Below are 15,848 nucleotides of genomic sequence, written 5' to 3' on the forward strand. Positions count from 1 at the left end.
TTTACAGTGTTCTGTCAATTTTCTGTTGTAAAGTATGGTGACCCACACATACATGTATACATTCTTTTTTCTCACATTATCACGCTCCATCATAAGTGACCAGACATAGTTCCCAGTGCTACACGGCAGGATCCATTTTTGAATTGGTTTTGTACATGGTATGATGTAAGATCCCTTTCATTCTTCTGCATGTGGATATCCAGTTTCTCAGAGCCATTTATTGAAGAGACTCTCCTTTCCTTTTTGTGTATTCTTGGCACCTTTATCAAAAATCAGGTGACTGTAAGTAGATTTATTTCTAGGCTCTCTGTTCCAGTTCCTTTGATGTATGTATCTATTTTTATGCTGGTACTATACTGTTTTGATTTCTGTAACTTTGTAGTATACTTCAAAATCTGGCAGAAGATTTGCTTAGGATTGCTTTGGCTACTCAGGTTCTTTTGTGGTCCCATGTGACTTTTAGGATTGATTTTTCTTTTTTCTTTTTCTTTCTTTCTTTATTTGTTTACAAAATGCTGTTGAAAGTTTGATAGGGATTGAATTGAATCTGTAGATGCTTTGGGTAGTATGAACATTTAAAAAAAAATTATTTATGTATTTTTTATGGCCACTCCTACTGCACATGGAAATTCTCAGGCCAGGGGTTGAGTCAGAGCTGCAGCTTCAGCCTAGCACAGTCATGACAACACCAAATCTGAGCTACATTTGTAGCTTGTGGTAACATAGGATCCTTAACACACTGACCATCAGAAATCGAACCCACATTCTCACAGAAACAACTTTGGGTCCTTAACCTGCTGAGCCACAATAGGAACTCTAGTGTGAGCATTTTAAACACCTAGTTCTCAATTAATTTCTGTTAGGAAAGAAATCTTTAAAATCTAAATTCCACTCTTGATTACATTGCTGTGATGTAGGAATGCTGTCTAGAGCTTAGAGACATTTTACTAGGAAGCTAATGAAGTAGTGTAATAACTGAACAAAATGTACACAAATATTTTATGCTATTTGCTATATACTATGAAGAATGGGCTTTATACAGTCTCCAAAATGACTAGATTATCGCTCAAACATTTCTGAGATATATAGTGAACTAAAGAGGAAATATTTGTTCATGGCAGATGACTTTAGAATCTTTTAAATGTTTACCGAGATGACCTGATTTTCTTTTTTAATTTTTATTAAAGTATACTTGATTTACAGTGTTCCTTCAGTTTCCACTGTACAACAAAGTGACCCAGCCACCCATACACCCCCCCTTTTTTTCATTTTCCATGACCTGATTTTCTTTTTTTGCTTTTTAGGGCCACACCTGTGGCATGTGGAGGTTCCCAGGCTAGGGTCTAATCAGAGCTGTAGCCACTGGCCTATACCACAGCCACAACAACATCAGATCCGAGCCGCATCTATGACCTACACCACAGCTCACGGAGATGCCGGATCCCTAACCCACTGAGTGAGGTCAGGGATCGAACCTGAAACCTCATGGTTCCTAGTCAGATTGTTAGATTGTTTCCGCTGTGCCACGTTGGGAACTCCTGATTTTCTTTATGATTATTACTGAGGTTATCTCGGTTGGGGGTGGAGTGGGGTGGGAGAAAATTCGGATTAAATTTTTGTTGTTGTTGTTGAGGAAGCTGTTAATTTTTTCATTTATCCTTTATTCCTTTATCCCTTCCCCCACTTTTTTCCCCTTTAAGTCCTCTCCCCTCCGTTCATCCTCCAAATATCTGAAGATATTTTGAAAAGGAAGCCTCTTTCTTACGTGCAATGAATTTTGCCCACAATGGGCTAATTGCCAAAGCAGTTGGCCACCTGTGGGAGTAATTAGTCACTTGTCAGTCGTTCTGAGGTTAGTCAGTTGCAGTTGCAATTTATTATAGACACAGTTTTGCATCTACAAATAACCATGGCTATTAAAACCACCCATAGAGAAAGAAAAGGTTGAACAGGAACTTTAAGAAGTTGTCATATTTCTTTACATTTGTGAATGAAGCTTGGGTAACATTCAGCCCTGTTCTTTTTATCCCAACCCACAGAAACTGGAGTTAGGGATACTGAAGAAAATGTAGTCCAAAATTATCCTCTTAGAGGGTAGGCAAGATATATGATCATGTTTTCTTTGTAATTTTATTCGATAAGGTAAAAAATGTTCTTGATCAGTCATAGTAAGATGTAGGTTGTCTTATCATGCAGATGTGTATAATGTAAAATGAATCCCTTTATGTTTAAGACAATCATAACAAGAACTTTGTTCTCACAGTGAGCAACAATGTGATAGCCGTCATTTTGGTTAACCGTTGTGAGGTTAACATGGTTTATCCGCAGAAGGCATTCTCCATTTTACTTTTTCTATATATTTATCAGTGGTTGCTACTATCAGTCATGATGCCAAGAAGTAAAAAGTATATAAAATATAAGCAATAGATAATCAGGTAATTTTATATGTGTGTGTGTTTTAGTAGCAGGGGAATAAAAAGTAGCATGTAGATTTTTCAGGTTTCTCTTGTGTACTATACAGAATCTCACCTAAGCTGCCTTAAGCGATGAAGGATATTTGTTAGTATTATTATTAGTTATTGAATTTAGAAATTTAAAAAATAAAGTTGGATAAATGTGAGACTTTTTCCAGGAGCACAACACTATTACCAAAGACCCAGATTCTTGACATTTCTTCACTCTGCTTTGCATAGCGCTTGCTTCATTCTGAGGATGGTTCCCACCCTAGCTCTCACATAGAGAACCCTTTTTCCAGATAAACTTAGCAAATATCTCCTTGTGTGTCATTAGCCCAGACTGAATCATTTACTTGTTGCTAAAGGAGTCACTTGAGCCAAAGGGATGGGTGCATTCATTGGCTTAAAGGCCAGTAGCCTAGTCCTAGCGGCAACCCCACTTAAACAGCATGCGTGAGAAATCTGAGACCTAGATAGGTGAGGGGAGGAGGGAAGTGAATGCTAATAACAACAGCTGTCTGCTATAATAAATAACAATAATTCATGTGCTACAGTAAGGTAGAGACACAGAACCCGGTGCTGTGTAGGGTGGGCTTAGTGTGGGTTGACTCTATTACTGTAGTAGTTATAGGTGCCATCAACATTCATGTTCCTAAGATGCTAAAGGACAGAAACATACCGGAAGGGCTTTGTAGCTTACATTGTTCTTAGGGAGTCTATGGCCACCTCCTTTATCAGTTAGCACATGAAGGCTTTGCTTGACTCTGAGGCTGTGACCCTTGCTTACTGAGAAGAAAAACTCAGAGACCTTCACTGAGAAATCTGAGGGGAGGAAAAAAAAATGCATGAGTGTATACACAGTTGATTCTCATTATTTGCAGGGTTAGTATTTGTGAAATCAGTACTCACGGTACTTCACGGTCATTTGCAGACGTGTGCAGCGTGGTGAAAAATTTGAGTCATCTGAAGCCCACGTTCTTAGCTGAGGTCGAAAAAAAGGATACTCTGCCTTCTCATTTCAGCTCTCATACTGTAACCATGTGTCCCTTTCGAAGTCTATTTAGTACCACGTTCTTCACATTTTCATGCCTTTCGTTGGTGATTTAAATTTTTTAAATGGCCCCCAAGTGTAGAGTTGAAGTGCTGTCTAGTGTTTCTAAACGTGAAAAGGCTATGATGTGCCTTATGAGAAAGTACATCTGTTAGGTCAGCTTTGTTCAGGCATGAGTTATAGTGCTGTTGGTTGTGAGTTCAACCTTAATACATCAACTCTTTTTATTAAATAAGGTGTCTTTAAACCAAGACACACATAAAGTTAGGTACTGATTGGTTGATTTAAGCATTATGACCAGTGGCTCTCAGGAACTTAGCCTTGTTATTTCTCCTAGGAGCAGTGGGTTTGGTATCTACTAATTTTGTGCTCACAGTGACTTTATAGAATATAACTGTGCAAGTGATGAGAATCAACTGTGTATGTGTGATTGCATTTAAAAATAAAGAAAATTTCTTTGTCTAATATCCTGCAAGGTTTTAAGCACAGAATTCTAGTATGTAAAGGGATAAACAATTTTTTTTTTTGTTGTTCCTATTAGTTAAAGGAAAGAGTTCAGAGTTTCTAAGTAGTGTGCTTGAGGAGACATACCCAGTCTATCTGTAAGTTATGTTTTTTTTTTTCTCCACCTGGACGCTTCCATTTATGTTCTTTCAACCTCTATCTGAAATGATAGGTCATGACTTACAGGCTTCAACTGACTATAGCTTCAGCCTCCTTCACAGGGTGTAATGAAGAAAGAAAGAAACAAACAAAAAACAACACACATGATGAATTCCAATGTCTTGTCAAAGACCACATTTGCTACCTTCTCCCTAATGCCCCCCAACCAAACATCATGAAGCTTGCAGCTGCCACAGGAGAGCATGAGTTGAGACCCACTAACTAAATTATGGTGAGTAGGGTAAGGAGGTGTCTTTGCATCTAGGGCCCTGCTTGCATCACTCCATTTGACTTTTGTTTCGCTCAAGCTTGGAACTGTGTTGCCAGCAGCAAGTATGCTGACTGAAAACTGTCACAACAGCGATCATTACAATCCGGGAGTTGAGTTTGACTGGAACATATGTCTTCAATTTTAATAGCTCAGCTTCCCAGATGCCCTAAAGGAGAATATTGCCTGAGAGGGAGCTTTTCATGTAAGAATAATTTGTGTTAAGTAGCTCAGTGATCTGTTTGTTAGGTTAGAGCTGACAGTTTGTTTATATTTCTAAAGGGGTATGATGAATGGGGGAGAAGTTGATGCTAATTAGCCTAAATTGTTCCTAAGAATGTAGAGGGCTTTGCCAGTTTCATTGTTTCTGTTTCTTTGCACATTTTAAATAATTGAATGGAGCTCAGACCATTCATCATAATTTCAGGCAAGATGGAAATAAATGAATTTAGCACGGGTCTGCATGTGTAATGGAAGATGTCACTTTAAAGGGCAATTAGATAAGACATCAACTTGGGGCTAATGCAGACTATCCTAATCCATTTGCATAAAAATATCAAACATGAACGTTTTCATTTACTCCATTAATTATCTCTGTCATCATAAGAGGATACAGTCCTTCTTTTTGAAAATCCATCCATCTCCATTAAAGAAGCAGTGCTGTGGTATAAAATTTGGACTCATGACTCTGGACAAAAGATCTGTGGCCGTCTCTCTAACAAAGTTCCCTGTCCTCTCTGATGTCATCAGACACCTCTAAGAAACCTGTTTGAAGAGGGACACAGTGCCTGGCTAAGGGAGATAATGAAAAAAGCAGCAGAGAAACATTTTAGAATTTGGGACTCAGGTAATGGTGTGAATTCCCCAGTAAAAGCTAATATACCGTGGGAGAATAGTTCCATTATTTCTTAAGAATTCTCATATATTTATTTGTCCTGTACGCTGGGTTGCATTGTGATATGATGCTAATAAGCCCACGATGTAACTTCCCATCTGAGTCAATCCAGCATTTCCTCTAGGTAATAAGGTTAACATAAATGGATTATTTTGTAAGAGTGTAGGAAAATATATATGTTTTGTTAACACACATTTTGAGAGTTAAAATAAGAAAAATGAAACTAAATTTAGAAAGTCTATGATTTTTTTCAACCTTTTAATCCTCATTGGAGGCCATTCTTTTTTAATTTATGCACATAAAATACCACAGGAAGAGATGGTATAAATTTGTGGACTGTGGAGAATGAGTGAACATTTTTGAATCAGGATCTTTAAAAGGGGTGAAATTTGAGTATGATTAAGTTAGGAAAAAGCCTCGCTTACGGCGGAAGTCGGAGACTCTGTATACATTATGGGCATGTCATGGCTTTTAAAAAGTTATGTTAGACTTCTATACAAATTGTGAAGGAATTTGTATAACCCCAAACAAAATTCTGTGTGGTTCTGAACTTTTCCAAAGTTGAAAAAAGAGAGAGAGAAATAATGCTGGTTATTATTCCGATCAGGAGCAAACTTTACTGTCGGTGGGCTGGTTGCTTGTACTGCCTGGGTGTTTTCTTGGTTACTAGTTTTCTTGGAAGGAAATGATCCCCGGGCTTATGCTAGCCACGTTTGTGCATATATGCCCTATAATTGGCATTTATTAAGGAGACCTTCAGTTTGATGGATGACTGTCAGGGCTGAGCCTGCTGGCTTTGAAGAGAGTTGACTTTGCTCAAGTTTTGTTACATTAACTCATTAGAACTCTGCACTCCTTCAACCCGCTCTTTGTTTACTTTCTTATAATTAAGATTTTTGAACAATCGATTTTCAGAGACTTGGCAGGGGCCCATTCCCAACTTGGAGACTTTGCCTGACAGAAAAGTATGCAACAGAACAAATATTCACAATAAGGACCTGTGAGTATTAAAAGTAAGGTTTTTGTACTCTCTTTAGCTGCCCGGCTAATGATTTGCTTTTAAACATAAAATGGTTTATTAATTATCTTTATTTTGTCAACTGCATTATTCCTCAACCTAAAAACAGCAAGTCCTACAAAAGCAATAGCTATAGAAATATTTTCAAATCAGGGTATTTAAAATTAGAGCTTGTATGTATCATGATATTTTAGCAACAATGTTAAGTTAGTACTTAGGAAATAACTAGGAAAATGAAAGGCCATCTGAATTTAAAGATACACTTTCAAAGGAAAAATGCATTATGTATGCATTTAAACATGTAATTATGAATAATCAATAATTCCCAATTGTGTTTTTATTTTTATAATAAATAATCCCCAATGCTCTGGTGACACATTTAAAGTTAAAACTGATATTTCACTTTCTCTTTTGAAACTCTAAAGAAAGTGCACATGTAAATGCTTAAAACAAGGGTCAGGATCGTTTCCAATATGATCTGGTGAGACGAACTGTATTTCCTATAGTCTTGATGTCTCTTTTGCACACTCTCTGGAGAGGCACAAAATGGTGATGTTGTGTTTGGAATGTGTGTATTTTGAAATATTTTCAGTTGACATCTATAAAAGCTAAACACTTGAAGAGAAAGGATGTGCTTTTACAAAAAGAAAACCTGGTTGGAGAGTATTTGCACTAAGATTTCAGATTCACTTGTGGTTGTCTCTTCTCTGACTTGTTGTGACTAGTTGATGAGTTCATTATCTGTGAGGTCTATTTACCAAAGATGGTGGCTTGATGAGTGAATGCATTTGTCCTGTCATCTCAGTATCTAAATGAGTGAGAAAGGAAAATAATGAGTGAATGAGGAAAGAAAAACAAACAGCAGCTATTTATGAAAATGAAGACTGCGCTGGGTCGTAATTTATAGGCAGTGATCCGAGCATTACATTCTTAAAGTAATTTTATGGGGCGTGCTACTGTAAAACAGTCCTAGGTCAATGGACAGGCCTTCACAGAAGGAGAGGGGAAAATGAAAATTGGTTGTTTTCAGGTCACAGATAATTCAACTTTCCTTATTCTCTGAAAGAGACTTGAGTTAGCAGAACAATAGTTAGCTTCTTTGCCAATGAAGACAACCTTTTAAGTTTAGTGACGAGGTCGACTCATTTGTATTTCATTTGGATGGTGGAAAATACAACTAATAGGCTCTTTATTTGGTCCACGATGCTCAGTTAATGTATTCAAAGTTTTTACTAGATTAATGAATTCACAGGTCAAAAAAGTGAATTCACAGGTCAAAACTTCTTTTATTGTGGAGGAAACTGGCAGTCATCAAAAGAGCCATTAAAAACAGTTTAATGAAGAAGTATGTGACTGTTTAAGAAAAGCGTCTCGTCTAAACTTAGCAGGAGGGCCATGGATCCTTCTCCTACTAGACTGCAACAGTAGAAGAAAATAATCTTGCATCTTTTAGTCTTTTGCATAAATTTTCACTTTAGAAAGTCATTACTTTAGCTGCGCAAATAAAATACAATTTTACACAGAAAGCCTAAAGCTAAAATAAAGTGTTCCTACTAATTTTATGTAAAAATGTGTGAAATTGTATTTTTAATTTTTAATTGATTTATTGGTGGTAACTAAGACTTTAATTTTAAATGCTTTTTCCTTTCAACCTAAAAACAATATCTATCACTTATCGATGGTATCCTATGTAACAAGCACAGCTCTAAGTATGCCACACGGTTAACTTAATCATCAAAGCCCCTTGTGGTGAGTGCTGTGTTATATTTTCTTCATTTTAGAGATTATAAAACTGAAGAATAGAAAAGATAACTTGGACACTCTCACAGCTATTAAGTGGTAGATTGGGGATTCGAAGACAGGCGTTCTGACTCCAGATTCAAGGCTCTTAACCAGTCTGCACTGCAGCCCTTAGTTTGTTTAAGTAGTTGAGAATTTATACACAAACATCTAAATTCACCAAATTTATTATTGAGAAGACTTTCGTAATGGTATTCCAAAGAATATTTTATTATGTTTAGAAGCCTTTTCTAGAAGGAATATTATGTTAATATATCTATACACTTAGTAATATCCTTTATTTAAAACTTTCACATCCCAGCACATAACTAAAAGAAGGGTGATTGTCTTAACAGTGTGGTCAAGTTTACATCATGCGTGGTTGTTGAATTTGGGGAGGGACAGGATTTGACCTATGGCCTACCCAAGCAGTTGCAATATTGAGCCTTATTTTAACAGGGTTCTGCTTTGTTTTAAAAACACAACTATTATTTTGAAAAGGAGATAAAGTAACAACAGTAGAAAAAAAAAATCTAGGCTCCAAGAAGTAGTTTCTATAAAAATTTGTCAAGATTTCAGAAGTTAAGTGTTTTGAAGTCTGTTTAACAAAGTCCAGCAATATTTGGGTTCAATAAAGGAGGCTGGTTTTTATCACTAGAGTGGAGTAATGAATTCTTGGATAATCTAAGCTAAGATTAACCTTAAAAAATTATGTTTTTTTTTAGGGGGGGTAACTTTAAGAAAGAGACATTGCAAAATTGAGTGAATTACAGCTTATAAACATTGTTGAAGATAATTCAGAAGTGTAAAATGCCATGCCTACTTTTTTTTTGGACTTCAAACTCAGACAAAGAGATTTTGATTATCCAGACATCTTTGAATTATGTAGCAGAGTATGATGTCTATACAGGAAATACTCTGATGAGATGGGTAAGAATCAGTGTTTTCATCTCAAAGTGAAAAAAGCAGAAACTGTGCACAAAGATAAAACGTAGGTGAAGAAATTTAAACTGTAGATTTGATTTTTAGTGTTTGTTTATTCACCAAAACTGATTGAATGTTTTCTGTGGATTGAGTATGTAGGATTGTGCACAGCAGACAATGCTTTCATGAACTAACATTCTAGTGAAGGAGATAGGAATAAGCAAATAATATAATGTCACATAATCATAAGAGTTATAAAGAATATAACCTGAGTAAGGGGATGGCAAGTGATATCATTTGGGAACATAGAGTAGTGTCTATTTTAAATAGAGGGGTTAGGGAAGAGATGCAGATATTTGAGCAAAAATCTAAATAATAGTACAGAGCAACAGTGGCATTTCTAATATATTTGTCACCCAGGATAAATAATTTTCTTTGCCATTCCCCTCCTCTAGACAAAATTATTTTTAGTAATATTCATGCAGTGAAAAGAATGATAATAATGGTCAGAAAAAAACAAAGAAAAAATTATTGACCTTCACATATTATCATGCCAATAACAAAATTAATTTAAAAAGACTGTACAAAAAAGGGGGGGAAATAATAGGTTAGTACTTTAAAATTACATCATTGAATTTCTTAATTAAAAAGGAGAAAATAACATACCTTCATTGTATGCAGTGTGCACCCTTTGCTGTTTCAGAAAATTTTTTTTTGTGGGGGAAGCTTTATTAAGAAATACATGCCATAAAATTCACCTATTTAAATTGTATAATTCATGGGGTTTTGGTATACACATAGAGTTGTGCAATTATCATCACAATGAATTTTAGAACGTTTTTATCGCCCCAAAAGAAAAACCCATACTCTATGAATCACCTCTAGTTTTCCCCCTACCACCGTCCCTCTCCACCCCCACCTTCCCCATCCTAGGAAGCACTAATCCACTTTCTGGGTCTATAGATTTGTTTTAGGCATTTTTATGTAAATGGACTCATAACTATGTTCTCATTAATGACCAGTTTCTTTCACTTTGCGTCATTTTTTTGCATCATGTTTTTAATGATCATCTATGCTGTGGCATTTATCAGTACTTCATTCTTTTTAATGCAGAATAATATTCCATTTTATGGATATACTATACTTATTCATCAGTTGATTGACATTTGGGTTGTTTCTACACTTTTGCTAATGTGAGTAATGTTACGAACATTCCTGTGCAAGTTTTTATGTGAACATATGTTTATATTTGGGGGTATATTCCTAGGAGTGCAACTCTATGACAACTCTGTGTTAAATCTACTGAGGAACGTCAGACTGTTTTCCAAAGTGGCTGCATCATTTTAAATTCCCACCAGTGATGTGTGAGGGATCTGACTTCTGTAACACTCTTTGCCAGCACATGTTTATTATCTGAGATTTTGATTCTCTCCATCTTTGTGAGTGTGAAGTGGTAGTTTACTGTGATTTTGATTTGTACTTCCCGGATGGCAAATGATGCTAAACATCTTTCCATTTTCTTATTGGCTATTTGTATGTTTTCTTTGCCTGTTAAAATTTTTTAAGTTTAATTTTAAAAAATTTTAATGTAATTTTTCCATGTTACTTTGTGCTTTCAGTTATTACAAGATATTGTACTGTACATCCTTGAGCCTATCTTACACCCCATAGCTTGTACCTCCCACACCCCTATAGTCACCCTCATCAAAATGGTAACCACTAGTTTGTTATCCATATCAGTGTCTGCTTCTTTTTTGTTACATTCATTTGTTTGTCGTATTTTTTAGATTCCTTGTATAAGTCATATTATGCAGTATTTATCTTTCTCTGTCTGACATACTTCATTTAGCATAATGCCCTCCAAGTCCATCCATGTTGTTGCAAATGGCAAAAATTTCATTTTTTTATGGCTGAGTATATATACATCTTCTTTATCCATTTCATCTGTTGATAGACACTTAGGTTGCTTCCATATCTTGGCAATTTTAAATAATGCCTCTATGGACATTGGGGCACCATTCTTTTTGAATTGATGTTTCTGTTTTGTTTTTTTGTTTTTTTTTCTAGTATGTGCCCAGGAGTAGAATTGCTGGATCATATAGTTCTATTTTTAGTTATTGTTGAAAAACCTTTATACTGTTTTTCACAGGTTTTTTTTTGCCCATTTTAATTGCTTTGTCTTTTTATTACTGAGTTGTAAGAATTCTTTTTAAGATGATTTGTATTTTTTCCATTATAGTTAGTTTGCAGTGTTCTGTCAGTTTTCTACTGCACAGCAAAGTGACCCAGTAGTCATATATATATATATATATATATATTCTTTTTCTCACGTTATTCTACATCATGCTCCATCATTAGTGACTAGATATAGTTTCCAGTACTATACAGCAAGAATTCTTTACATATTCTAGATATAAGTCCTTTATCAGAATTATGATTTGCAAATATTTTCTCACATGGTATGGGTTTTGTTTTCACTTTCTTTTCTTTTTTTTTTTTTTTTTGGTCTTTTTGCCTTTTCTAGGGCCGCTTCCTGAGGCATATAGGGGTTCCCAGGCTAGGGGTCTAATCAGAGCTGTAGCCGCCAGCCTACGCCACAGCCACAGCAATGCAGGATCCGGCCCACATCTGCAACCTATACCACAGCTCACGGCAACACCGGATCCTTAACCCACTGAGCAAGGCCAGGGATCAAAACTGCAACCTCATGGTTCCTAGTCCGATTTGTTAACCACTGAGCCACAACAGGAACTCCTTGTTTTCGTTTTCTTAACTGTGTCCTTTGAAGCACAAAAGTTTTTAATTTTGATGAAATCCAATTTTTACCTTTCTTTTGTTGTTTGTACTGCTGGTATTATCTGAATTAAAAAAAAAAACAAAAACCTATAGCCTAATCCAAGATCACAAGGATTTACACCTGTTCCCCCCCCCCCAAAAGTTTTATGGTTTCAGCTCTTGCATTTAGATCTTTGGTATATTTTGTGTTGATGTGAAATGAGGGTCTAACTTTACTCTGTTGCATGTGGATATCCAGTTGTCCTAACACCATGTGTCGAAAAGACCTTTTCTCCCATTGAATTATTTTGGCACTTTTGTTGAAAATTCATTGATTGTAAAGGTGAGCATTTATTTCTGGACATTCAGCTATATTCTTTTTTTTTTTTTGTCTTTTTTGTCTTTTGTTGTTGTTGTTGTTGCTATTTCTTGGGCCGCTCCTGCGGCATATGAAGGTTCCCAGGCTAGGGGTTGAATCGGAGCTGTAGCCACCGGCCTACGCCAGAGCCAGAGCAACGCGGGATCTGAGCCGCGTCTGCGACCTACACCACAGCTCACGGCAACGCCGGATCGTTAACCCACTGAGCAAGGGCAGGGACCGAACCCACAACCTCATGGTTCCTAGTCGGATTCGTTAACCACTGCGCCACGACGGGAACTCCTCAGTTGTATTCTACTGACATAATGTGGCTCTCCTTATGCCAGTACCACACTATCTTGATTACTGTATCTTTGCAGTAAGTTTTTAAGTTGAGAAGTGTGCATCTTCCAACTTTGTTCTTTTTGAAGACTGTTTTGGCTACTCTGAACCGCTTGCATTTCCATATATTTAAAATCTTAACTACAAATCACAATTCCAAGAAGTCAAATAAGATGACAGAATTGAAGTAAGTCAAGTTCCATTTCTTTATCTTTATAATCACTACCACAATTTATTCCAAATCTACCGTTTAAATTCAAAAATATGTAGTTAACACAGAGGTTGGAGACACAAACCACCCCAAATAAGATATGACTGTTCTGAAACTATTAGGAATTTACTCTTGAGAAGAAGCCAAGTGTTTGTATTTGTGTCTTTTGGGAGCCACCTACATACCTGAGAGTTTTCCATATTACCTGCCTATAGAATATAATGTTGTTTATTAAAGGACAAGTACCAAAATGTTTTTTGGGTGAGCAGTATATTATCACTAACATTTTAAAAATTGCTAAGGCATAGTCATAAATAAAAGATAGACTGAGTTTTAGTTGGCTTTACTATTGTCAAATTCTCAAAATTGCCTGTATTCTGTGTGGACTACTCCACCAGCCCACTCTTAGGGTGCCACTGAAGAAGAGCAAATCATTCTGAGATCTTGAGGAAGATCCCCCTGGGAAATGGGAAGAGAAATATTAAAGCCTTACACGAGTTTGAGATCTTTTTTGTTTTTGTTTTTGTTTTTGCTTTGAGGGCTGCACCCGAGGCATATGGAATTTCCCAGGCTAAAGGTCGAATCAGAGCTACTGCTGCTGGCCTTCACCGCAGCCACAGCAGTGTAAGATCCAAGCCTCATCTGCAACCTGCACCACAGCTCACGGCAACGCTAGAACCTTAACCTACTGAGTGAGGCCAGGGATCCTAGTCGGGTTTATTTCAGCTGAGCCACGATGGGAACTTCCTGAGATTTTTAAGGAACTGAAAAAAGCCCATTATTGTAGTTAAAGAATAGAAATCAGGAGTAAGTGGTAGGATGAATGAGGTTGGAGAGACTGGCAGCCGGGGCATGTACTATCATACAGCTGGAACTACTACATGACTTGTGGTCTACAGCACTTCTGAGAGTGAAAGAGGCTACTGCTAATTATATCATGACCACTGCTAATTAATGGGGTTTTCCCAGGAGAATTAGGATGCCTAGTCACTGTGCTTTCAAGGATATGGCACAGATTTGTTTTTTGACTGCACACAGACTCCAAACCAAAGGACACCTATCATGAAGGCTGAAAATTCTTAGTTGCAAGTGAGTAGTAATCTGACCTGACAGAGATCATTAGTACACAATGAATTAGGGAGACTGACAGTGTAGAGTGTAATTTAGAGCAATACTTATCAAACTTCAACATGTGTAAGAATTACACGGAAGGCTTGTGCTCCAATTCCCCAAATTATGAGTTGGTTCTGTATTTCTCACAAACTCCCAGGTGCTGCTTATACTGTCAGTCTATGAACGACCAGACTTTGAGTAGCATTGGTTTAGACTTTAGGGAATGGATTCTAGACTCAGACAGACTTGGTTTGAATTTCAGATTTTTTGGTTACTAACAGGGTGGATTTGTCAAGTTAAATATTCTTTCCATAGCTCTTTTATTTATCTGGTAAAATGAGGATTATAATAATCTCTAATCCATATGAGTGTTGTGAAGAGTTAATGGGGGTAAAAGGGATAAAACACTTACATTGTGCCTAACATTATCATAAGCACTTGGTGTATGTTATTATAGTTAGGAAGAAGATAATACTCATTAGATAAAACTATGAACATGTTTTAGGTTCTGCTTTGTGAGTTATCTCTAGTAGTATATACTTGCAACTGCATACCTTAGAACAGGGTATCAGTGCCTGGCACATAGCAGGCTCTTAGTACTTGTTGACTGAATAAAAAAAATTGTGAATTCACTTAAAGGGTTCTGTGTGGACTGGAAGAATTTATTTACATCCTGCTACACCCCTTTTACTCTTAGAGCCTACCTTACCTGCTGATCAACGTAAGAATAAAAAGCATAAGGAAATAAGAAAACATAAGCATAAGAAAATCTTGCCTCACAGCTGCAAACAATTTGATGTATTTAGCCAGTTAGGATAGATTTAAACTTGAAATTGATGAGACAGTTACATTAGGAGTTTCCTGGTATTTGGGTATGCAATGAACTTTCGACTTATGATCAAATAGAGGTAGGTGTATAATTATATACTCTAAAATTAGTTTTATTTAGATCATTGTGCTGAATTGTAGTTGTGTTAAACACAAAGTTACAAAATGCACCTTATTCATGATCACAGAAGAAATACTTCAAAAAACAACAACCCTAATTTCTATAGGAAAAGTCATTAGACCAAACTACTGCGAGGAGAGGTCTGCAGAATGGGACCTGCTGATATGAGATCTGAATGGTTTCTGTTTTGTCCAGTGGCTGTGTGGTTGCCCCAGGCGAGGGTAGGAGGGAGTGTGGGAGGAAAGGAAGAAGGAAAGGAGCTAACATTTTCTGAGTACCTGCTATGGACTAGGTACTTCCTCATGTGCTAGGATACTTACATGTACTAATTCATTGCTAAGAGCCATCATGTGAGATAGGTATCATCACTCCATTGTCATTCAGACTAAGGCTTTAAAAAGGCAAACAGAGAAATAGGTAGAGCCAAGTTTCTTCTTTAGATGTCCCTGTAAAACCCACTGTCCTTTTTACTACTACCTTTGGAAAGGGCACTTATGTAGAAGGTCATTGTATGTTTTTCCAGCAAAGTTGCTGCATTGTTATAGATTCCCGGCCTGCTACTAGCAACCACTTAGGTACTGAAGAGATTCTTGTATGATAATTGAATATTGACTATTCTTGCTGAGCCTTTATATTTATCCAGAATTATTCTAATTCATTCCATTCTATAGTTGTTTTTTTTTTCATTCAACATCTTTATAATTTCCAATGCTGGGATTTGAAGCATCTGTAGTTGCAGAATTAGACCACTGAATATGTTTTAATTCCTAATTGTTACTTTATTTCATCACCTAAGCAATATAGAGCAATAAAACTATTAAGCCAATAATGATTTTTGGTTTCATAATGTAACCTAGTATTAGTAAGCCTTAAGAATAAATAAGACAATAAGAAGTTCCTGTTTGATGGAACACTTGGGAGACAGGGAACATTTATTTGGAGATGGGAATATTGATGGACAGTGGTGAGGAGCAGAACATTATCAATGGACTGAGTGCTGGTTGTGAGGTGAGGCCACAGCATGTGGGAGCCTTTTGTTTGGATCC

General features: G+C 36.6%; 1 protein-coding gene across 14 annotated transcripts in view; it reads left to right on the forward strand.

Moving 5' to 3' along the window:
* SLC25A21 (solute carrier family 25 member 21) overlaps nucleotides 1–15,848 on the forward strand; it is a 513,478-nt gene that overhangs the window by 73,718 nt on the left and 423,912 nt on the right. The window contains exons 1-2 of one of the 14 annotated variants that reach the window (XM_084968941.1): nucleotides 4,456–4,643; nucleotides 6,249–6,333. The exons of the other annotated variants lie outside the window; for them this stretch is intronic. The gene's annotated coding sequence lies outside the window, so the exon portion shown is untranslated. Of the gene's footprint in view, nucleotides 1–4,455; nucleotides 4,644–6,248; nucleotides 6,334–15,848 lie in introns of those variants that run through there. 14 annotated transcript variants of the gene reach the window in all.

Source organism: Sus scrofa, chromosome 7, assembly GCF_054392235.1.
Source record: "Sus scrofa isolate SSC_HxYL_T2T_F1_AM1 chromosome 7, Sscrofa_HxYL_maternal_Yorkshire_Landrace_v2.0, whole genome shotgun sequence".
Taxonomy (NCBI): Eukaryota; Metazoa; Chordata; class Mammalia; order Artiodactyla; family Suidae; genus Sus; species Sus scrofa.